Source organism: Dama dama, unplaced genomic scaffold, assembly GCF_033118175.1.
Source record: "Dama dama isolate Ldn47 unplaced genomic scaffold, ASM3311817v1 ptg000182l, whole genome shotgun sequence".
Taxonomy (NCBI): Eukaryota; Metazoa; Chordata; class Mammalia; order Artiodactyla; family Cervidae; genus Dama; species Dama dama.
The window spans coordinates 504,694-528,726 of NW_026870982.1; positions in this window are offsets into that span (position 1 = coordinate 504,694).

Below are 24,033 nucleotides of genomic sequence, written 5' to 3' on the forward strand. Positions count from 1 at the left end.
AAAGGTCTGAAAAATACAAGGAGCATGAAGCGGTGTTGAAAATCATGAAGAGCCTGAAAAGATATGAAAAATATGAAGAGCTTCATAAGGTGTGAAATATATGAAGAGCTTCAAAAGGTGTCAAAATGAGATGAGCATGAAACGATTTGAAAAATAGGAGGATCATGAATGGGTGTTGAAAAAAATGAAGAGCCTGAAAAGGTGTGAAAAATGTGAAGAGCTTCATAAGGTGTGAAATATATGAAGAGCTTCAAAAGGTGTCAAAATGAGATGAGCATGAAACGATTTGAAAAATAGGAGGATCATGAATTGGTGTTGAAAAAAATGAAGAGCCTGAAAAGGTGTGAAATATCTGAAGAGCTTCAAAAGGTGTCAAAGATATGAGGAGAATGAAACGGTCTGAAAAATAAGCGGAGCATGAAGCGGTGATCAAAAACATGAAGAGCATGAAAAGGTGTGAATAATATGAAGAGCTTCTAAAGGTGTCAAAAATATGAGGAGCATGAAACGGCCTGAAAAATAGGCGAAGCATGAAGTGGTGTTGAAAAACATGAAGAGCCTGAAAGGTGTGAAAAATATGAAGCGCTTCAAAAGGTGTGAAAAATATGAAGAGCTTCAAATGGTGTGAAAAATATGAGGAGCATGAAACGGTCTGAAATATAGGAGGAGCATGAACCGGTGTTCAAAAACATGAAGAGCCTGAAAAGGTGTGAAAAATATGAAGAGCTTCAAAAGGTGTCAAAAATATGAGGAGCATGGAATGGTCTGAAAAATAGGAGGAGCATGAAGCGGTGTTGAAAAACATGAAGAGCCTGAAAAGGTGTGAAAAATATGAAGAGCTTCAAAAGGTGTGAAATACATGAGGAGCATGAAACGGTGTTAAAAATAGGAGGACCATGAAACGTTGTTGAAAAACATGAAGTGCCTGAAAAGGTGTGAAAAATATGAAGATTTTCAAAAGGTGTCAAAAATATGAGGAGCATAAAACGGTGTTAAAAACAGGAGGAGCATGAAGCGGTGCTCTAAAGCATGAGGAGCCTGAAAAGATGTGAAATATATGAAGAGCTTCAAAATGTGTGAAATATATGAGGAGAATTAAAAGGTATGAAAAATAGGAGGAGCATGAAGAGGTGTTGAATAACATGAAGAGCCTGAAAAGGTGTGAAAAATATGAAGAGTTTTCAAAGGTGTCAAAAATATGAGGAGCATGAAACGGTGTTAAAAATAGGAGGAGCATGAAACGTTGTTGAAAAACATGAAGTGCCTGAAAAGGTGTGAAAAACATGAAGAGCCTGAAAAGGTGTGAAATATATGAAGAGCTTCAAAAATGTGAAAAATATGAGGAGCATGAAACGTTCTGAAAAATTGGAGGAGCATGAAGCGGTGTTGAAAAACAAGAAGAGACTGAAATGATGTGAAAAATATGAAGAGCTTCAAAAGGTGTCAAAAATATGGGGACCATGAAACGGTCTGAAAAATAGGAGGAGCATCAAGTGGTGTTGAAAAACATGAAGAGCCTGAAAAAGTGTGAAATATATGAAGAGCTTCAAAAGGTGTCAAACAGATGAGGAGGATGAAACGGTCTGAAAAATAGGAGGAGCATGAAGCGGTGTTGAAAAACATGAAGAACCTGAAAAGGTGAGAAAAATATGAAGAGATTCAAAAGGTGTCAAAAATATGAGGAGCATGAAACAGTCTGAAAAATAGGAGGAGCATGAAGCGGATTTGAAAAGCATGAAGAGCCTGAAAAGGTGTGAAATATATGAAGAGCTTCAAAAGGTGTAAAAAATATGAGGAGCTTGAAACGGTCTGAAAAATAAGAGGATCTGGTTTCCTCAGTGTGTATGCCCAGAAGTGGGATTGCTGGGTCATATGGCAGTTCTATTTCCAGTTTTTTAAGAAATCTCCACACTGTTTTCCATAGGGGCTGTACTAGTGTGCATTCCCACCAACAGTGTAAGAGGGTTCCCTTTTCTCCACACCATCTCCAGCATTTATTGCTTGTAGACTTTTGGATAGCAGCCATCCTGACTGGCATGTAATGGTACCTCATTGTGGTTTTGATTTGCATTTCTCTAATAATGAGTGATGTTGAGCATCTTTTCATGTGTTTGTTATCCATCTGTATGTCTTCTTTGGAGAAATGTCTGTTTAGTTCTTTGGCTCATTTTTTATTGGGTCATTTATTTTTCTGGAATTGAGCTGCAGGAGTTGCTTGTATATTTTTGAGATTAATCCTTTGTCTGTTTCTTCATTTGCTATTATTTTCTCCCAATTTGAGGGCTGTCTTTTCACCTTACTTATAGTTTCCTTTGTAGTGCAAAAGCTTTTAAGTTTCATTAGGTCCCATTTGTTTAGTTTTGCTTTTATTTCCAATATTCTGGGAGGTGGGTCATAGAGGATCTTGCTTTGATTTATGTCGGAGAGTGTTTTGCCTATGTTCTCCTCTAGGAGTTTTATAGTTTCTGGTCTTAAATTTAGATCTTTAATCCATTTTGAGTTTATTTTTGTGTATGGTGTTAGAAAGTGTTCTATTTTCATTCTTTTACAAGTGGTTGACCAGTTTTCCCAGCACCACTTGTTAAAGAGGTTGTCTTTTTTCCATTGTATATCCTTGCCTCCTTTGTCAAAGATAAGGTGTACATAGGTTCGTCTGAAAGAGACACGTGCACCCCAATGTTCATCGCAGCACTGTTTATAATAGCCAGGACATGGAAGCAACCTAGATGCCCGTCAGCAGATGAATGGATAAGAAAGCTGTGGTACATATACACCATGGAATGTTACTCAGCCATTAAAAAGAATTCATTTGAATCAGTCCTAATGAGATGGATGAAGCTGGAGCCCATTATACAGAGTGAAGTAAGCCAGAAAGATAAAGAACATTAGAGCATGCTGACACATGTATATGGAATTTAGAAAAGTGATAACGATAACCCTGTATGCAGAACAGAAAAAGAGACACAGAAATACAGAACAGACTTTTGAACTTTGTGGGAGAATGCGAGGTTGGGATATTTCAAAAGAACAGCATGTATGCTATCTATGGTGAAACAGATCACCAGCCCAGGTAGGATGCAGGAGACAAGTGCTCCGGCTTGGTGCACTGGGAAGACCGAGAGGAATCGGGTGGAGAGGGAGGTGGGAGGGGGGATTGGGATTGGGAATACATGTAAATCCATGGCTGATTCATATCAATGTATGACAAAACCGACAGGGAAAAAAAAATAAAAATAATAAAAAAAATTAAAAAAAAATAACAATAAAAAAAAAAAAATAAGAGGAGCATGAAATGGTGTTCAAAAACATGAAGAGCCTGAAAAGGTGTGGAAATTATGAAGAGCTTCAAAAGGTGTCAAATATGAGGAGCATAAAACGGTCTGAAACATAGGAGGAGCATGAAGCGGTGTTGAAAAACATGAAGAGCCTGAAAAGGTGTGAAAAATATGAAGAGCTTCAAAAGATGCCAAAAATATGAAGAGCATGAAACGGTCTGAAAAATAGGAGGAGCATGAAATGGTGTTCAAAAACATGAAGACCTGAAAAGGTGTGAAAAATATGAAGAGCTTCAAAAGGTGCCAAAAATATGAGGAGCATGAAACGGTCTGACAAAGTGGAGGAGCATGAAGCGGTATTGAAAAACATGAAGAGCCTGAAAAGTTGTGAAAAATATGAAGAGCTTCAAAAGGTGTCAAAATATGAGAAGCATGAAACGGTCTGAAAAATAGGAGGAGCATGAAACGGTCTGACAAATAGGAGGAGCATGAAGCAGTGTTGAAAAACATGAAGAGTCTGAAAAGGTGTAAAAATATGAAGAGCTTCAAAGGTGTCAAAAATATGAGGAGCTTGAAACGGTCTGAAAAATAGGAGGAGCATGAAACGGTCTGACAAATAGGAGGAGCATGAAGCGGTGTGGAAAAACATGAAGAACCTGAAAAGGTGTGAAAAATATGAAGAGCTTCAAAAGGTGTCAAAACTATGAGGAGCTTGAAACGGTCTGACATATAGGAGGAGCATGAAGTGATGTTCAAAAACATGAAGAGCCTGAAAATGAGTGAGAAATATGAAAAGCTTCAAAAGGTGTCAAAAATATGAGGAGCATGAAACCGTCTGAAAAATAGGAGGAGCATGAAGTGGTGTTGAAAAACATGAAGAGCATGAAAAATTGTGAAAAATGTGAAGAGCTTCAAAAGGTGACAAATATATGAGGAGTATGAAACGGTCTGGAAAATAGGAGGAGCATGAAGCGGTGTTCAAAAAAATGAAGAGCCTGAAAAGGTGTGAAAAATATGAAGAGCTTCAAAAGGTGTCAAAAATATGAGGAGCATGAAACGGTCTGAAAAATAGGACGAGCATGAAGCGGTGTTGAAAAACATGAAGAGCCTGAAAAGGTGTGAAATATATGAACAGCTTCAAAAGGTGTGAAAAATATGAAGAGCTTCAAAATGTGTCAAAAATATGACGAGCATGAAACCCTCTTAAAAATAGGAGGAGGATGAAGCGGTGTTCAACAACATGAAGAGCCTGAAAAGGTGTGCAAAATATGAAGAGCTTCAAAAGGTGTGAAATACATGAGGAACATGAAACGGTGTTCAAAACATGCAGAGAGTGAAAAGGGTTGAAAAATATGAAGAGCCTCAAAACGTGTCAAAAATATGAGAAGTATGAAACGGTATGATAAATAGCAGGAGCATGAAGCGGTGTTGAAAAACATGAAGAGCCTGAAAAGTTGTGAAAAATATGAAGAGCTTCAAAAGGTGTGAAAAATATGAAGAGCTTCAAAAGCTGTCAAAAATGAGATGAGCATGAAACGGTCTGAAAAAAAGCAGGAGCATGAAGCGTTGTTGAAAATCTTGAAGAGCTTGAAAAGGTGTGAAAAATATGAAGAGCTTCAAAAGTTTTCAAAAATATGAGGATCATGAAACGGTCTGAAAAATAGGAGCAACATGAAACGGTCGTAAAAATAGGAGGATTATGAAGCAGTGTTGAAAAACATGAAGAGCCTCAAAAGGTGTGAAAAATATGAAGAGCTTCAAAAGGTGTGAAAAATATGAAGAGCTTCAAAAGGTGTCAAAAATATGAGGAGACTGAAACGGTCTGAAAAATAGGCGGAGCATGAAACAGTGTTCAAAAACATGAAGAGCCTGAAAAGGTGTGAAAAACATGAAGAGCTTCAAAACGTGTCAAAATATGAGGAACATGAAACGGTCTGAAAAATAGGAGGAGCAAGAAGCGGTGTTGAAAAACATGAAGAGCCTGAAAATGTGTGAAGAATATGAAGAGCTTCAAAAGGTGTGAAAAATATGAAGAGCTTCAAAAGCTGTCAAATGAGATGAGCATGAAACGGTCTGAAAAATAGCAGGAGCATGAAGCGGTGTACAAAAATATGAAGAGCCTGAAAAGGGGTGAAATATATGAAGAGCTTCAAAAGGTGTCAATAATAAGACGTGCATGAAACAGTCTGAAAAATAGGAGGAGGATGAAACGGTCTGAAATATAGGAGGAGCATGAATCTGTGCTCAAATACATGAAGCGCCTGAGAAGGTGCGAAAAATATGAAGAGCTTCAAAAGGTGTGAAAAATATGAGGAGCATAAAACGATCTCAAAAATAGGAGGAGCATGAAGCTGTGTTAAAAAACATGAAGAGCCTGAAAAGGTGTGACAAATATAAAGAGCTTCAAGATGTGTGAAACATAGGAGCAACATGAAACGGTCTGAAAAATAAGAGGAGCATGAAATGGTGTTGAAATACAGGAAGAGCCTGAAAATGCGAGAAAAATATGAAGAGCTTCAAAAGGTTTCAAAAATATGAGGAGCATGAAACTTTCTGAAAAAGAGGAGGAGCATGAACCGGTGTTGAAAAACATGAAGAGCCTGAAAAGGTGTGAAAAATATGAAGAGGTTTAAAAGGTGTCAAAAATATGAGGAGCATGAATGGTCTGAAAAATAGGAGGAGCATGAAACGGTCTGAAAAATAAGAAGAGCATGAAACGGTCTGAAAAATAGGAGGATCATGAAGCGGTGTTGAAAATCGTGAAGAGCCTGAAATGGTGTGAAAAATGTGAAGAGCTTCAACAGGTGTCAAAAACTTGAGGAGAATGAAACGGTCTGAAAAATAGGAGGAGCATGAAGCTGTGTTGAAAAACATGAAGAGCCTGAAAAGGTGTGTAAAATATGAAGAGCTTCAACAGGTGTCAAAAATATGAGGAGCATGAATGGTCTGAAAAATAGGAGGAGCATGAAGCGGTGTTCAAAAACATGAAGAGCCTGAAAAGGTGTGAAAAATATGAAGAGCTTCAAAAGGTGTCATATATATGAGGAGCATGAAACGGTCTGAAAAATAGGAGGAGCATGAAGCGGTATTCAAAAACATGAAGAGCCAGAAAAGGTGTGAAAAATATGAAGAGCTTCAAAAGGTGTCAAAAATATAAGGAGCAGGAAACGGTCTGAAAAATAGGAGGAGCATGAAATGGTGATAAAGAACATGAAGAGCCTGAAAAGGTGTGAAGTGTATGAAGAGCTTCAAAAGGTGTCAACAATATGAGGAGCATGAAACGGTCTGAAAAATAGGAGGAGCATGAAATGGTGTTAAAAAACATGAAGAGCTTCAAAAGGTGTGAAACATATAAAGAGCTTTAAATGGTGTCAAAAATATGAGGAGCAGGAAACTGTCTGAAAAATAGGAGGAGCATTAAGTGGTGTAGAAAAACATGAAGACCCTGAAAAGGTGTGAAAAATATGAAGATCTTCAAAAGGTGTCAAAATATGAGGAGCATGAAACTGTCTGAAATATAGGAGGAGCATGAAAAGGTGTTAAAAAACATGAAGAGCTTCAAAACGTGTGAAACATATGAGGAGCGGGAAACGATCGGAAAAATAGGAGGAGCATGAAACGGTGTTAAAAAACATGAAGAGCTTCAAAAGGTGTGAAACATATGAAGAGCTTCAAAAGGTGTCAAAAATATGAGGAGCATGAAACGGTATGAAAAATAGGAGGAGCATGAAGCGGTGTTGAAAAACAAGAAGAGCCTGAAAAGGTGTGAAAAATATGAAGAGCTTCAAAAGGCGTGAAAAATATGAGGAGCATGAAACGGTCTGAAAAATAGGAGTAGCATGAAACGGTGTTGAAATACATGAAGAGCCTGAACAGGTGTGAAATATATGAAGAGCTTCAAAAGGTTTCAAAAATATGAGGAGCATGTAACGGTCTGAAAATTACGAGGAGAATGAAGTTGTGTTGAAAAACATGAAGAACCTGAAAAGGTGTGAAAAATAGGAAGAGCTTCAAAAGGTGTCAAAAATATGAGGAGCATGGAACGGTCTGAAAAATAGGAGGAGCATGAAGCGGTGTAGAAAAACATGAAGAGCCTGAAAATGTGTGAAAAATATAGAGCTTCAAAAGGTGTCAAAAATATGAGGAGAATGAAACAGTCTGAAATATCGGAGGAGCAAGAAAAGGAGTTCAAAAACATGAAGAGCCTGAAAAGGTGTGAAAAATATGAAGAGCCTCAAAATGTGTCATATATATGAGGAGCATGAAACGGTCTGAAAAATAGGAGGAACATGAAGCGGTATTCAAAAACATGAAGAGCCTGAAAAGCTGTGAAATTATGTCAAGCTTCAAATGGTGTGAAAAATATGAGGAGCAGGAAACGGTCTGAAAAATAGTAGGAGCATGAAGCGGTGTTAAAGAACATGAAGAGCCTGAAAAGGTGTGAAGTATATGAAGAGCTTCAAAAGGTGTCAAAAATATGAGGGGCATGAAACGGTCTGAAAAATAGGAGGAACATGAAACGGTGTTAAAAAACATGAAGAGTTACAAAAGGTGTGAAACATATAAAGAGCTTCAAAAGGTGTCAAAAATATGAGGAGCAGGAAACGTTCTGAAAAATAGGAGGAGCATGAAGTGGTGTAGAAAAACATGAAGACCGTGAAAAGGTGTGAAAAATATGAAGAGCTTCAAAGGTGTCAAAATATGAGGAGCATGAAACTGTCTGAAATATAGGAGGAGGATGGAAAGGTGTTAAAAAACATGAAGAGCTTCAAAAGGTGTGAAACATATGAGAAGCGGGAAACGATCAGAAAAATAGGAGGAGCATGAAGCCGGGTTGAAAAACATGAAGAGCCTGAAAACGTGTGAAAATTCTGAAGAGCTTCAAAAGGTGTGAAATATATGAAGAGCTTCAAAAGGTGTCAAAAATGAGATGAGCATGAAATGGTCTGAAAGATAGGAGGAGCATGAAGCGGTGTTGAAAAACATGAAAAGCCTGAAAAGGTGTGGAAAATATGAAGAGCTTCAAATGGTGTGAAATACATGAGGAGCTTGAAACGGTCTGAAAAATAGGAGGAGCATGAAATGGTGTTGAAAAACAGGAAGAGCCTGAAAATGTGAGAAAAATATGAAGAGCTTCAAAAGGTTTCAAAAATATGAGGAGCATGAAACTTTCTGAAAAAGAGGAGGAGCATGAACCGGTGTTGAAAAACATGCAGAGCCTGAAAAGGTGTGAAAAATATGACGAGGTTTAAAAGGTGTCAAAAATATGAGGAGCATGAAACTTTCTGAAAAATAGGAGGATCATGAAACCGTGTTCAAAAACATGAAGAGCCTGAAAAGGTGTGAAAAATATGAAGAGCCTTAAAAAATGTCAAAAATATGAGGAGTATGAAACGGTCTGAAAAATAGCAGGAGCATGAAGCGGTGTTGAAAAACATGAAGAGCCTGAAAAGGTGTGAAAAATATGAAGAGCTTCAAAAGGTGTGAAAAATATGAAGAGCTTGAAAAGGTGTCAAAAATATGAGGAGAATGAAACGGTCTGAAAAATAGGCGGAGCATGAAACGGTGTTCAAAAACATGAAGAGCCTGAAAAGGTGTGAAAAATATGAAGAGCTTCAAAAGGTGTAAAAAATGAGAGCAGCATGAAACGGTCTGAAAAATAGGAGGAGCATGAAGTGGAGCTGAAAAACATGAAGTGCCTGAAAAGGTGTGCAAAATATGAAGAGCTTCAAAAGGTGTAAAAAATGAGATGAGCATAATACGGTCTGAAAAATAGGAGGAGCATGAACTTGTGCTGAACAACATGAAGAGCCTGAAAAGGTGTGAAAAATATGAAGAGCTTTAAAAGGTGTGAAAAATATGACGAGCATGAAACGTTCTGAAAAATTGGAGGAGCATGAAGCTGTGTTCAAAAACATGAAGAGCCAGAAAAGGTGTGAAAAATATGAAGAGCTTCAAAAAGTGTCAAAAATATGAGGAGCAAGAAACGGTTGGAAAATAGGAGGAGCATGAAACGATCTGAAAAATAGGAGGAGCATGAAGCTGTGTTCAAAAACATGAAGAGCCTGAAAAGGTGTGAAAAATATGAAGAGCTTCAAAAGGTGTAAAAAATTTGAGCAGCATGAAACGGTCTGAAATATAGGAGGAGCATGAAGTGGAGCTGAAAAACCTGAAGAGCCTGAAAAGGTGTGAAAAATATGAAGAGCTTCAAAAGGTGTGAAAAATATAAAGAGCTTCAAAAGCTGTCAAATGAGATGAGCATGAAACGGTCTGAAAAATAGCAGGAGCATGAAGCGGTGTTCAAAAACATGAAGAGCCTGAAAAGGGGTGAAAAATGTGAAGAGCTTAAAAAGTTGTCAAAATTATGAGGAGCATTAAACGGTCTGAAAAATAGGAGGAGCATGAAGCTGTGTTCAACAACATGAAGAGCCTGAAAAGGTGCAAAAAATATGAAGAGCCTGAAAAGGTGTGAAAATTATGAAGAGCTTCAAAAGGTGTCAAAAATGAGATGAGCATGAAACGGTCTGAAAAATAGGAGGAGCATTAAGCGGTGTTGAAAATCATGAAGAGCTTGAAAAGGTGTGGAAAAATAGGAAGAGCTTCAAAATGTGTCAAATATATGAGGAGAAGGAAACGGTCTGAAAAATAGGAAGAGTATGAAACGGTCTGAAAAATAGGAAGAGCATGAAACGGACTGAAAAATAGGAGGATCATGAAGCGGTGTTGAAAATCGTGAAGAGCCTGAAATGGTGTGAAAAATGTGAAGAGCTTCAACAGGTGTCAAAAACTTGAGGAGAATGAAACGGTTTGAAAAATAGGAGGAGCATGAAGCTGTGTTGAAAAACATGAAGAGCCAGACAAAGTGTGAAAAATATGAAGAGCTTCAAAAAGTGTCAAAAATATGAGGAGCAAGAAACGGTCTGAAAAAGAGGAGTAGCATGAAACGATCTCAAAAATAGGAGGAGCATGAAGCTGTGTTGAAAAACATGAAGAGCCTGAAAAGGTGTGAAAAATATGAAGAGCTTCAAAAGGTGTAAAAAATGAGAGCAGCATGAAACGGTCTGAAAAATAGGAGGAGCATGAAGTGGAGCTGAAAAACATGAAGTGCCTGAAAAGGTGTGCAAAATATGAAGAGCTTCAAAAGGTGTAAAAAATGAGATGAGCATGAAACGGTCTGAAAAATAGGAGGAGCATGAACTGGTGCTGAAAAACATGAAGAGCCTGAAAAGGTGAGAAAAATATGAAGAGCTTTAATACGTGTGAAAAATATGACGAGCATTTAACGGTCTGAAAAATTGGAGGAGCATGAAGCGTTGTTGAAAATCTTGAAGAGCTTGAAAAGGTGTAAAAAATAAGAAGAGCTTCAAAAGGTTTCAAAAATATGAGGATCATGAAACGGTCTGAAAAATAGGAGCAACATGAAACGGTCTGAAAAATAAGAGGAGCATGAAATGGTGTTGAAAAACAGGAAGAGCCTGAAAATGTGAGAAAAATATGAAGAGCTTCAAAAGGTTTCAAAAATATGAGGAGCATGAAACTTTCTGAAAAAGAGGAGGAGCATGAACCGGTGTTGAAAAACATGAAGAGCCTGAAAAGGTGTGAAAAATATGAAGAGGTTTAAAAGGTGTCAAAAATATGAGGAGCATGAAACTTTCTGAAAAATAGGAAGATCATGAAACCGTGTTCAAAAATATGAAGAGCCTGAAAAGGTGTGAAAAATATGAAGAGCCTTAAAAAATGTCAAAAATATGAGGAGTATGAAACGGTCTGAAAAATAGCAGGAGCATGAAGCGGTGTTGAAAAACATGAAGAGCCTGAAAAGGTGTGAAAAATATGAAGAGCTTCAAAAGGTGTAAAAAATGAGAGCAGCATGAAACGGTCTGAAAAATAGGAGGAGCATGAAGCTGTGTTCAAAAACATGAAGAGCCAGAAAAGGTGTGAAAAATATGAAGAGCTTCAAAAAGTGTCAAAAATATGAGGAGCAAGAAACGGTCGGAAAATAGGAGGAGCATGAAACGATCTGAAAAATAGGAGGAGCATGAAGCAGTGTTGCAATACATGAAAAGCCTGAAAAGATGTGAAATATATGAAGAGCTTCAAAAGGTGTCAAAAATATGAGGAGCATGAGACGGTCTGAAAAATAGGAGGAGCATGACGGGGTTCAAAAACATGAAGAGCCTGAAAAGGTGTGAAAAATATGAGAGCTTCAAAAGGTGTGAAATACATGAGAAGCATGAAACGGTCTGAAAAATAGGAGGAACATAAAACGGTGTTCAAAACATGAAGGGCCTGAAAAGGTGTGAAATATATGAAGATCCTCAAAACGTGTCAAAAATATGAGGAGCATGAAACGGTCTGAAAAATAGGAGGAGCATGAAACGGTGTTGAAAAAAATGAAGAGCCTTAAAAGGTGTGAAAAATATGAAGAGCTTCAATAGGTGTGAAAAATATGAGGAGCATGAAACGGTCTGAAAAATAGGAGGAGCATGAAGCCCTGTTCAAAAACATGAAGAGCCTGAAAAGAGGTAAAAATATGAAGAGCTTCCAAAGGTGTCAAATATATGAGGAGCATGAAACGGTCTGAAAAATAGGAAGAGCAAGAAGCGGTGCTGAAAAACATAAAGAGCATGAAAAGGTGTGAAAAATATGAAGAGCTACAAAGGTGTCAAATGTATGAGGAGCATGAAACGGTCTGAAAATATGAGGAGCATGAAGCGGTGCTCTAAAACATGAGGAGCCTGAAAAGATGTGAAATATATGAAGAGCTTCACAATGTGTGAAAAATATGAGGAGAATTAAAAGGTCTGAAAAATAGGAGGAGCATGAAGAGGTGTTGAATAGTATGAAGAGCCTGAAAAGGTGTGAAAGATATGAAGAGTTTCAAAAGGTGTCAAAAATATGAGGAGCATGAAACGGTGTGAAAAATAGGAGGAGCATGAATCATTGTTGAAAAACATGAAATGCCTGAAAAGGTGTGAAAAACATGAAGAGACTGAAAAGGTGTGAAATATATGAAGAGCTTCAAAAAGTGTGAAAAATATGAGGAGCATGAAACGTTCTGAAAAATTGGAGGAGCATGAAGCGGTGTTGAAAAACATGAAGAGACAGAATGATGTGAAAAATATGAAGAGCTTCAAAAGGTGTCAAAAACATGGGGACCATGAAACGGTCTGAAAAATAGGAGGAGCATGAACTGGTGTTGAAAAACATGAAGAGCCTGAAAAAGTGTGAAATATATGAAGAGCTTCAAAAGGTGTCAAACAGATGAGGAGGATGAAAAGGTCTGAAAAATAGGAGGAGCATGAAGCGGTGTTCAAAAACATGAAGAGCCTGAAAAGGTGAGAAAAATATGAAGAGCTTCAAAATGTGTGAAATACATGAGGAGCATTAAACGGTCTGAAAAATAGGAGGAGCATGATGCGGTGTTCTAAAACATGAAGAGCCTGAAAAGGTGTCAAAAATATGAAGAGATTCAAAAGGTGTGAAAAATATGAAGAGCTTCAAAATGTTTCAAAAATGAGATGAGCATGAAACGGTCTGAAAAAGATGAGGAGCATGAAGTGGTGTTGAAACACATCAAGAGCCTGAAAAAGTGTGAAAAAAATGAAGACGTTCAAAGGTGTGAAATACAAGAGGATCATGAAAAGGTTTAAAAAATAGGAGGAGCATGAAACGGTGTTCAAAAACATGAAGAGCCTGAAAAGGTTTGAAAAATATGAAGAGCTTCAAAAGGTGTCAAAAATATGAGGAGCATGAAACGGTCTAAAAAATAGGAGGAGCATTAAGTGTTGTTGCAAATCATGAAGAGCCTGAAAAAGTATGAAATATATGAAGAGCTTCAAAAGGTGTAAAAAATATGAGGAGCTTCAAAAGGTGTCAAAAATATGAGGAGCATGAAACGGTCTGAAAAAAGGAGGAGCATGAAGTGGTGTTGAAACACATGAAGAGCCTGAAAAGTTGTGAAAAATATGAAGAGCTTCAAAAGGTGTGAAATACATGAGGAGCATGAAACTCTCTGAAAAATAGTAGGAGCATGAAGTGGTGTTCAAAAATATGAACAGCCTGAAAAGGTGTGAAAAATATGAAGAGCTTCAATAGGTGTGAAAAATATGAGGAGCATGAAACGGTCTGAAAAATAGGAGGAGCATGAAGCCCTGTTCAAAAACATGAAGAGCCTGAAAAGAGGTAAAAATATGAAGAGCTTCCAAAGGTGTCAAATATATGAGGAGCATGAAACGGTCTGAAAAATAGGAAGAGCAAGAAGCGGTGCTGAAAAACATGAAGAGCCTGAAAAGGTGTGAAAAATATGAAGAGCTACAAAGGTGTCAAATATATGAGGAGCATGAAACGGTCTGAAAATATGAGGAGCATGAAGCGGTGCTCTAAAACATGAGGAGCCTGAAAACATGTGAAATATATGAAGAGCTTCAAAATGTGTGGAGAATATGAGGAGAATTAAAAGGTCTGAAAAATAGGAGGAGCATGAAGAGGTGTTGAATAATATGAAGACCATGAAAAGGTGTGAAAAATATGAAGAGTTTTAAAAGGTGTCAAAAATACGAGGAGCATGAAACGGTGTGAAAAATAGGAGGAGCATGAATCATTGTCGAAAAACATGAAATGCCCGAAAAGGTGTGAAAAACATGAAGAGACTGAAAAGGTGTGAAATATATGAAGAGCTTCAAAAAGTGTGAAAAATATGAGGAGCATGAAACGTTCTGAAAAATTGGAGGAGCATGAAGCGGTGTTGAAAAACATGAAGAGACAGAAATGATGTGAAAAATATGAAGAGCTTCAAAAGGTGTCAAAAATATGGGGACCATGAAACCGTCTGAAAAATAGGAGGAGCATGAACTGGTGTTGAAAAACATGAAGAGCCTGAAAAAGTGTGAAATATATGAAGAGCTTCAAAAGGTGTCAAACAGATGAAGAGGATGAAAAGGTCTGAAAAATAGGAGGAGCATGAAGCGGTGTTGAAAAACATGAAGAACCTGAAAAGGTGTGAAAAATATGAAGAGCTTCAAAAGGTGTCAAAAATAAAAGGAGCATGAAATGGTCTGAAAAACAGGAGGAGCATGAAGCGGTGTTGAAAAAATGAAGAGCCTGAAAAGGTGTGAAAAATATAAAGAGCTTCAAAAGGTGTGAAATACATGAGGAGCATGAAACGGTCTGAAAAATAGGAGGAGCATGAAGCGGTGTTCAAAAACATGAAGAGCCTGAAAAGCTGTGAAAAATATGAAGAGCTTCAAAAGGTGTGAAAAATATGAAGAGCTTCAAAAGGTGTGAAAAATATGAAGAGCTTCAAAAGGTGTCAAAAATGAGATGAGCATCAAAAGGTCTGAAAAATAGGAAGAGCATGGAGTGGAGTTGAAAAACATGAAGCGCTTGAAAAAGTGTGAAATATATGAAGAGTTTCAAAAGGTGTGAAAAATATGGGGAGCTTAAAACGTGTCAAAAATATGAGGAGCATGAAACGGTCTGAAAAATAGGAGGAGCATGAAACAGCATTCAAAACATGAAGAGCTTGAAAAGGTGTGAAAAATATGAAGAGCTTCAAAAGGTGTGAAATACATGAGGAACATGAAACGGTTTGAAAAACAGGAGGAGCTTGAAGCGGTGTTCAAAAACATGAAGAGCCTGAAAAGGTGTGAAAAACATGAAGACCTTCAAAATGTGTCAAATATATGATGAGCATGAAACGGTCTTAAAAATAGGAGGAGTATGAAACGGTGTTCAAATACATGAAGAGCCTGAAAAGGTGTGAAAAATATGAAGAGCTTCAAAAGGTGTGAAAAATATGAGGAGCGTCAAAAGGTTTCAAAAATAAGAGGAGCATGAAACGCTCAGAAAAGTAGGAGGATCATGAAGCGATGTTGAAAAACATGAAAAGCCTGAAAAGGTGTGAAAAATATGAAGAGCTTCAAAAGGTGTCAAAAATATGAGGAGCATGAAACGGTCGGAAAATAGGAGCAGCAAGAAAGCGTGTTCAAAAACATGCGGAGCCTGAAAACGTGTGAAAAATATAAAGAGCTTCAAAATGTGTGAAATACATGAGGAGCATGAAACGGTCTGAAAAATAGTAGGAGCATGAAGCGGTGTTGAAAAACATGAAGAGCCTGAAAAGGTGTGAAAAATGTGAAGAGCTTCAAAAGTTGTGAAATACAAGAGGAGCATGAAACGGTCTGAAAAAAAGGAGGAGGAGGAAGTGCTGTTGAAAAACATGAAGAGCCTGAAAAGTTGTGAAATATATGAAGAGCTTCAAAAGGTGTCAAAAATATGAGGAGCATGAAACGGTCTGAAAATTAGGAACAGTTTGAAACTGTGTTCAAAAACATGAAGAGCCTGAAAAGGTGTGAACAATGTGAAGGACTTCAAAAGGTGTGAAATACATAAGGAGCATGAAACGGTCTGAAAATAGGAGCATGATGCGGTTTTCAAAACATGAGGAGTCTGAAATTGTGTGAAAAATATGAAGAGCTTCAAAAGGTGTCAAAAATATGAGGAGCATGAAACCATCTAAAAAATAGGAGGATCATGAAGCGGTGTTCAAAAACATGAGGAGCATGAAAAGGTGTGAAAAATATGAAGAGCTTCAAAAGGTGTCAAAAATATGAGGAGCATGAAACGGTCTGAAAAATAGGAGGAGCATGAAACCGTGTTATAAAACCTGAAGAGTCTGAAAAGTTGTGAAAAATATGAAGGGCTTCAAAATGTGTGAAATACATGAGGAGCATGAAACGGTCTGTAAAATAGGAGGAGCAAGAAGCTGTGTTCAAAAATATGAGAGCCTGAAAAGTTGAGAAAAATATGAAGAGCTTCAAAAGGTGTGAAATACATGAGGAGCATGAAACGGTCTGAAAAATAGGAGGAGCATGAAGCGGTGTTCAAAAACATGAAGAGCCTGAAAAGTTGTGAAAAATATGAAGAGCTTCAAAAGGTGTGAAAAATATGAAGAGCTTCAAAACGTATCAAAAATATCAGGAGCATGAAACGGTCTGGAAAATAGGATGAGCATGAAGCGGTGGTTAAAAACATGAAGAGCATGAAACGTGTGAAAAATATGAAGAGCTTCAAAAGGTGTGAAAAAAATGAGGAGCATGAAACGGTCTGGAAAATAGGAGGAGCATGAAGCGGTATTGAAAAACATGAAGAGCCTGAAAAGGTGTGAAAAATATGAAGAGCTTCAAAAGATGTGAAAAATATGAGGAGCATGAAACGGTCTGAAAAAAAGGAGGAGCATGAAGCGGTGTTCAAAAACAAGAAGAGCCTGAAAATGTGTGAAAAATATGAAGAGCTTCAAAAGGTGTCAAAAATAGGAGGAGCATGAAGCGGTGTTCAAAAATATGAAGAGCCTGAAAAGGTGTGAAAAATATGAAGAGCTTCAAAATGTGTCAAAAATATGAGGAGCATGAAACGGTCTGAAAATTAGGAGCAGCAAGAAGCGGTATTGAAAGACCTGAAGAGCCTGAAAAAGTGTGGAAAATATGAAGAGCTTCAAAAGCTGGGAAAAATATTAAGAGTTTGACAAGATCTTAAAAATGAGATGAGCATGAAACGGTCTGAAAAATAGGGGGAGCATGAAGTGGTGTTGAAAAACATGAAGAGGTTGAAAAGGTGTGAAAAATATGAAGAGCTTCAAAAGGTGTGAAATACATGAGGAGCAAGAAACGGTCTGAAAAATAGGAGGAGGATGAAGCGGTGTTCAAAAATATGAAGAGCCTGAAAAGGTGTGAAAAATGTGAAGAGCTTCAAAAGGTGTGAAAAATATGAGGAGCTTATACGGTCTGAAAAATAGGAGGAGCATGAAGCGGTGTTCAAAAACATGAAGAGCCTGAAAAGTTGTGAAAAATAGGCAAAGCCTCCAAAGGTGTCAAAAATGAGATGAGCATGAAACGGTCTGAAAAATAGGAGGAGCATGAAGCGGTGTTGAAAAAATGAAGAGCCTGAAAAGGTGTGAAAAATATGAAGAGCATCAAAATCTGTCAAAATATGAGGAGATTGAAACGGTCTGAAAAATAGGAGGAGCATGAAGCAGTGTTGCAAAACATGAGGAGCCTGAAAAGGTGTGAAAAATATGAAGTGCTTCAAAAGGTGTGAAATACATGAGGAGCATGAAACTCTCTGAAAAATAGTAGGAGCATGAAGTGGTGTTCAAAAATATCAACAGCCTGAAAAGATGTGAAAAATATGAAGAGCTTCAAAAGGTGTGAAAAATATGAGGAGCATGATGCGGTCAGAAAAATAGTAGGAGCATGAAGCGTTGTCCTATAACATGAAGAGCCTGAAAAGGTGTGAAATACATGAAGAGCTTCAATAGGTCTCAAAAATATGAGGAGTATGAAACGATCTGAAAAATAGGAGGAGCATGAAGCGGTGTTCAAAAACATGAAGAGACTGAAAAGTTGTGAAAAATATGAAGAGCTTCAAAAATATTAAAAATATGAAGAGCTTCAAAAGGTGTGAAATATATGAAGAGCTTCAAAAGATGTCAAAAATTAGATGAGCATGAAACGGTCTGAAAAATTGGAGGAGCATGAAGTGGTGTTGAAAAACATGAAGAGCCTGAAAAGGTGTGAAATATATGAAGAGGTTCAAAAGGTGTGAAAAATATGAAGAACTTCAAAAGGTGTCAAAAATATGAAGAGCAAGAAACGGTCTGAAATATAGGAGGAGCATGAAACGGATTTCAAAAACATGAAGAGCGTGAAAAGGTTTGAAAAATATGAAGAGCTTCACAAGGTGTGAAATACATGAGGAGCATGAAACGGTCTGAAAAATAAGAGGAGCATGAAGCCGTGTTCAACAACATGAAGAGCCTGAAAAGGTGTGAAAAATACGCAGAGCTTTAAAAGGTGTGAAATACATGAGGACCATGAAACCGTCTGAAAAATAAAAGGAGCATGAAGCAGTGTTGAAAAATATGAAGAGCCTGAAAAGGCGTGAAAAATATGAAGAGCTTCAATAGTTGTGAAAAATAGGAGGAGCATGAAGCATTGTTCAGGAACATGAAAAGCGTGAAAATGCGTGAAAAATATGAAGAGCTTCAAAAGGTGTCAAAAATATGAGGAGCATGAAACGGTCTGAAAAATAGGAGGAGCATGAAACGGTGTTCAGAAACATGAAGAGCCTGAAAAGGTGTGAAAATTATGAAAAGCTTCAAAGGCTGTGAAATACATGAGGAGCACGTAAAGTTCTGAAAAATAGAAGGAGCATGAGGTGGTGTTGAAAAATATGAAGAGCCTGAAAAGGTGTGAAAAATATGAAGAGCTTCAAAAGGTGCCAAAAATATGAGGAGCATGAAACGGTCTGAAAAATAGGAGGAGCATGAAACGGTGTTAAAAAACATAAAGAGCCTGAAATTGTGTCAAAAATATGAAGAGCTTCAAAAGGTGTGAAAAATAGGAGGAGCTTGAAGCGGTGTTCAAAAACATGAAAAGCCTGAAAAGCTGTGAAAAATATGAAGAGCTTCAAAAGGTGTGAAAAATATGAGGAGCATGAAGCGGTGTTCAAAAACATGAAAAGCCTGAGAAAGTGTGAAAAATATGAAGAGCTTCAAAAGGTGTCAAAAATATGAGGAGCATGAAACGGTCTGAAAAATAGGAGGAGCATGAAACGGTGTTCAGAAACATGAAGAGGCTGAAATTGTGTCAAAAAATGAAGAGTTTCAAAAGTTGTGAAATACATGAGGAGCATGAAACGGTCTGAAAAATAGGAGGAGCATGAAGCGGTGTTCAAAAACCTGAGGAGCCTGAAAAGGTGTAAAAAATATGAAGAGGTTCAAAAGATGTGAAAAATAGGAAGAGCATGAAGCGGTGTTGAAAAACATGAAGAGCCTGAAAAGGTGTGAAAAATATGAAGAGCTTCAAAAGGTGTGAAAAATATGAGGAGCATGATATGGTCGGAAAAATAGTAGGAGCATGAAGCGTTGTCCTAAAACCTGAAGAGCCTGAAAAGGTGTGAAATACATGAAGAGCTTCAGAAGGTCTCAAAAATATGAAGAGTATGAAACGATCTGAAAAATAGGAGGAGCATGAAGCGGTGTTCAAAAACATGAAGAGACTCAAAAGTTGTGAAAAATATGAAGAGCTTCAAAAATATTAAAAATATGAAGAGCTTCAAAAGGTGTGAAATATATGAAGAGCTTCAAAAGATGTCAAAAATTAGATGAGCATGAAACGGTCTGAAAAATAGGAGGAGCATGAAGTCGTGTTGAAAAACATGAAGAGCCTTAAAAGGTGTGAAAAATATGAAGAGCTTCAATAGTTGTGAAAAATAGGAGGAGCATGAAGCATTGTTCAGGAACATGAAAAGCGTGAAAATGCGTGAAAAATCTGAAGAGCTTCAAAATGTGTGAAAAATATGAGGAGTATGAAATGGTCTGAAAAATAGGAGGAGCATAAATTGGTGTTGAAAAACATGAAGAGCCTGAAAAGGTGTGAAAATTTTGAAGAGCTTCAAAAGGTGTCAAAAATATTAGGAGCATGAAACGGTCTGAAAAATAGGAGGAGCATGAAGCGGTGTTCAAAAACATGAAGAGCCTGAAAAGGTGTGAAAAATATGCAGAGCTTCAAAAGGTGCCAAAATTATGAGGAGCATGAAACGGTCTGAAAAATAGGAGGAGCATGAAACGGTGTTAAAAAACATAAAGAGCCTGAAATTGTGTCAAAAATATGAAGAGCTTCAAAAGGTGTGAAAAATAGGAGGAGCTTGAAGCGGTGTTCATAAACATGAAAAGCCTGAGAAGGTGTGAAAAATATGAAGAGCTTCAAAAGGTGTGAAAAATATGAGGAGCATGAAGCGGTGTTCAAAAACATGAAAAGCCTGAGAAGGTGTGAAAAATATGAAGAGCTTCAAAAGGTGTCAAAAAAGAGATGAGCATGAAACGGTCTGAAAAATAGGAGAAGCATGAAACGGTGTTCAGAAACAAGAAGAGGCTGAAATTGTGTCAAAAAAATGAAGAGTTTCAAAAGGTGTGAAATACATGAGGAGCATGAAACGGTCTGAAAAATAGGAGCATGAAGCGGTGTTCAAAAACCTGAAGAGCCTGAAAAGGTGTGAAAAATATGAAGAGCTTCAAAAGGTGTCAAAAATATGAGGAGCATGAAACCGTCTGAAAAATAGGAGGAGCATGAAAGGGTGTTCAAAAATATGAAGAGCTTGAAAAGGTGTGAAAAATATGAAGAGCTTCAAAACGTATCAAAAATATGAGAAGCATTAAACGGTCTGAAAAATAGGAGGAGTAAGAAGCGGTGTTGAAAAACATAAAGAGCATGAAAATGTATGAAGAATATGAAGAGCTTCAAAAGGTGTGAAAATATAAAGAGCTTCAAAAGGTGTCCAAAATGAGATGACCATGAAACGGTCTGAAAATTAGGAGGAGCAGGAAGTGGTTTGAAAAACATGAAGAGCCTGAAAAGGTGTGAAATATATGAAGAGCTTCAAAAGGTGTCAAAAATATGAGGAGCATGAAACGGTCTGAAAAAGAGGAGGAGCATAAAGTGGTGTTGAAAAACATGAAGAGCCTGAAAAGGTGTGAAGAATATGAAGAGCTTCAAAATGGGCCAAAAATATGAGGAGCATGAAACGGTCTGAAAAATAGGAGGAGCATGAAACGGTGTTGAAAAACATGAAGAGCCTGAAAAGGTGTGAAAAATATGAAGAGCTTCAAAATGTGTCAAAAATATGAAGAGCATGAAACGGTCTGAAAAATAGGAGGAGCTTGAAGCGGTGTTCAAAATATGAAGGGCCTGAAAAGGTGTGAATTAGATGAAGAGTCTCAAAACTTGTCAAAAATATGAGGAGCATGAAACTGTCTGAAAAATAGGAGGAGCATGAAGCGGTGTTGAAAAACATGAAGAGACTGAAAACGTGTGAATAATATGAAGAGCTTCAAAAGGTTTGAAAAATATGAAGAGATTCAAAAGGTGTGAAAAATATGAAGAGCTTCAGAAGGTGTCAAAAATGAGATGAGCATGAAACGGTTTGAAAAATAGGAGGAACATGAAACGATCTGAAAAATAGGAGGAGCATGAAACGGTGTTGAAAACATAAAGAGCATGAAAAGGTGTGAAAAATACGAAGAGCTTCAAAAGGTGTCAAAAATATGAGGCGCATGAAACGGTCTGAAAAATAGGAGGAGCATGAAACAGTGTTCAAAAACATGAAGAGCCTGAAAAGGTGTGAAAAATATGAAGAGCTTCAAAAGGTTTAAAAAATATGAAGAGCTTCAAAAGCTGTGAAATAGATGAGGAGCATGAAACGGTCTGAAAAATAGGAGGAGCATGAAGCGGTGTTCAAAAACATGAAGAGCCTGAAAAGGTGTGAAAAATATGAAGAGCTTCAAAAGGTTTAAAAAATATGAAGAGCTTCAAAAGCTGTGAAATAGATGAGGAGCATGAAACGGTCTGAAAAATAGGAGGAGCATGAAGCGGTGTTCCAAAACATGAAGAGCCTGAAAAGGTGTGCAGTACATGAAGAGCTTCAAAAGTTGTCAAAAATATGAGGAGCATAAAAATGTATGAAAAATAGGAGGAGCATGAAGCTTTTTTGAAAAATATGAAGAGCCAGAAAAGGTGTGAAAAATATGAAGAGCTTCAAAATGGTGTCAAAAATTTGAGGAGCATGAACTGGACTGAAAAATAGGAGGAGCATGAAACGGTGTTCAAAAACATGAAGAGCCTGAAAAGGTGTGAAAAATATGAAGAGCTCAAAAGGTGTGAAATACATGAGGAGAATGAAACGGTCTGAAAAATAGGAGGAGCATGAAGCGGTGTTGAAAAACATGAACTGCCTGAAAAGCTGTGAAAAATATGAAGAGCTTCAAAAGGTGTGAAAAATATGAAGAGCTTCAACAGGTGTCAAAAATATGAGGAGCATGAAACGTTCTGAAAAAAAGGAGGAGCATGAAACGGTATTCAAAACATGAAGAGCTTGAAAAGGTGTGAAAAATATGAAGAGCTTCAAAACCTGTCAAAAGTATGAGGAGCATGAAATGGTCTGAAAAGTAGGAGGAGCATGAAGCAGTGTTGAAAAACATGAAGAGCCTGAAAAGTTTTGAAATATATGAAGAGCTTCAAAAGGTGTCAAAAATATCAGATGAGAGAGACACGGTGTTCAAAAACGTGAAGAGCCTGAAAAGATGTGAAAAATACGAAGAGATTCAAAAGATGTCAAAAATAGTAGGAGCCTGAAACGGTGTTGAAAAACATGAAGAGCATGAAAAACTGTGAAAAATATGAAGAGCTTCAAAAGGTGTCAAAAATATGAGGAGTATGAAAAGGTCAGAAAAATAGGAGGAGCATGAAGCGGTGTTGAAAAACATGAAAAGCCTGAAAAGGTGTGAAAAATATGAAGAGCTTCAAAAGGTGTGAAAATTATGAAGAGCTTCAAGGGGTGAAAAATATGAGGAGCATGAAACGGTCTGAAAAATAGGAGAAGCATGAAGTGGTGTTGAAAAACATGAACAGCCTGAAAAGGTGTGAAAAATATGAAGAGCTTCAAAAGGTGTGAAAAAATATGAGGTGCATAAAACGGTCTGAAAAATAGGAGGAGCATGATGCTTTGTTGAAAAACATGCAGAGCCTGAAAAGGTGGGAAATATATGAAGAGCTTCAAAAGGTGTCAAAAATATGAGTAGCATGAAACGGTCTGAAAAATAGGAGGAGCATGAAGTGGTGTTGAAAAACATGAAGAGCCAGAAAAGGTGTGAAATATATGAAGAGCTTCAAAAGTTGTCAAAAATATGAGGAGCATGAAACGGTCTGAAAAATAGGAGGAGCATGAAACAGTGTTCAAAAACATGAAGAGCCTGAAAAGGTGTGAAAAATATGAAGAGCTTCAAAAGGTTTAAAAAATATGAAGAGCTTCAAAAGCTGTGAAATAGATGAGGAGCATGAAACGGTCTGAAAAATAGGAGGAGCATGAAGCGGTGTTCCAAAACATGAAGAGCCTGAAAAGGTGTGAAATATATGAAGAGATTCAAAAGTTGTCAAAAATATGAGGAGCATGAAACGCTAAGAAAAATAGGAGGATCATGAAGCGGTGTTGAAAAACATGAAAAGCCTGAAAAGGTGTGAAAAATATGAAGTGTTTCAAACGGTGTCAAAAATATGAGGAGCATGAAACTCTCTGAAAAACAGGAAGAGCATGAAACCGTGTTCAAAAACATGAAGAGCTTGAAAAGGTGTGAAAAATATGAAGAGCTTCAAAAGGTGTGAAGTACATGAGGAGCATAAAACGGTCTGAAAAATAGGAGGAGCATGAAGTGGTGTTGAAAAACATGAAGAGCCTGAAAAGGTGTGAAAAATATGAAGAGCTTCAAAAGGTGTGAAAAATATGAGGAGCATGAAGCGGTCAGTAAAATAGGAGGAGCATGAAGCGGTGTTGAGAAACATGGAGAGCCTGAAAAGGTGTGAAAAATATGAAGAGCTTCAAAAGGTGTGAAATACATGAGGAGCGTGAAACGGTCTGAAAAATAGCAGGAGAATGAAGCGGTGTTGAGAAACATGGAGAGCCTGAAAAGGTGTGAAAAATATGAAGAGCTTCAAAAGGTGTGAAATACATGAGGAGCATGAAACGGTCTGAAAAATAGGAGGAGCATGAAACGGTGTTCAAAAACCTGAAGAGAATGAAAAGGTGTGAAAAATATGAAGAGCTTCAAAAGTTGTCAAAAAGATGAGGAGGATTAAACGGTCTGAAAAATAGGAGGAGCATGAAGCGGTGTTGAAAAACATGAAGAGCCTGAAAAGGTGTGAAGTAC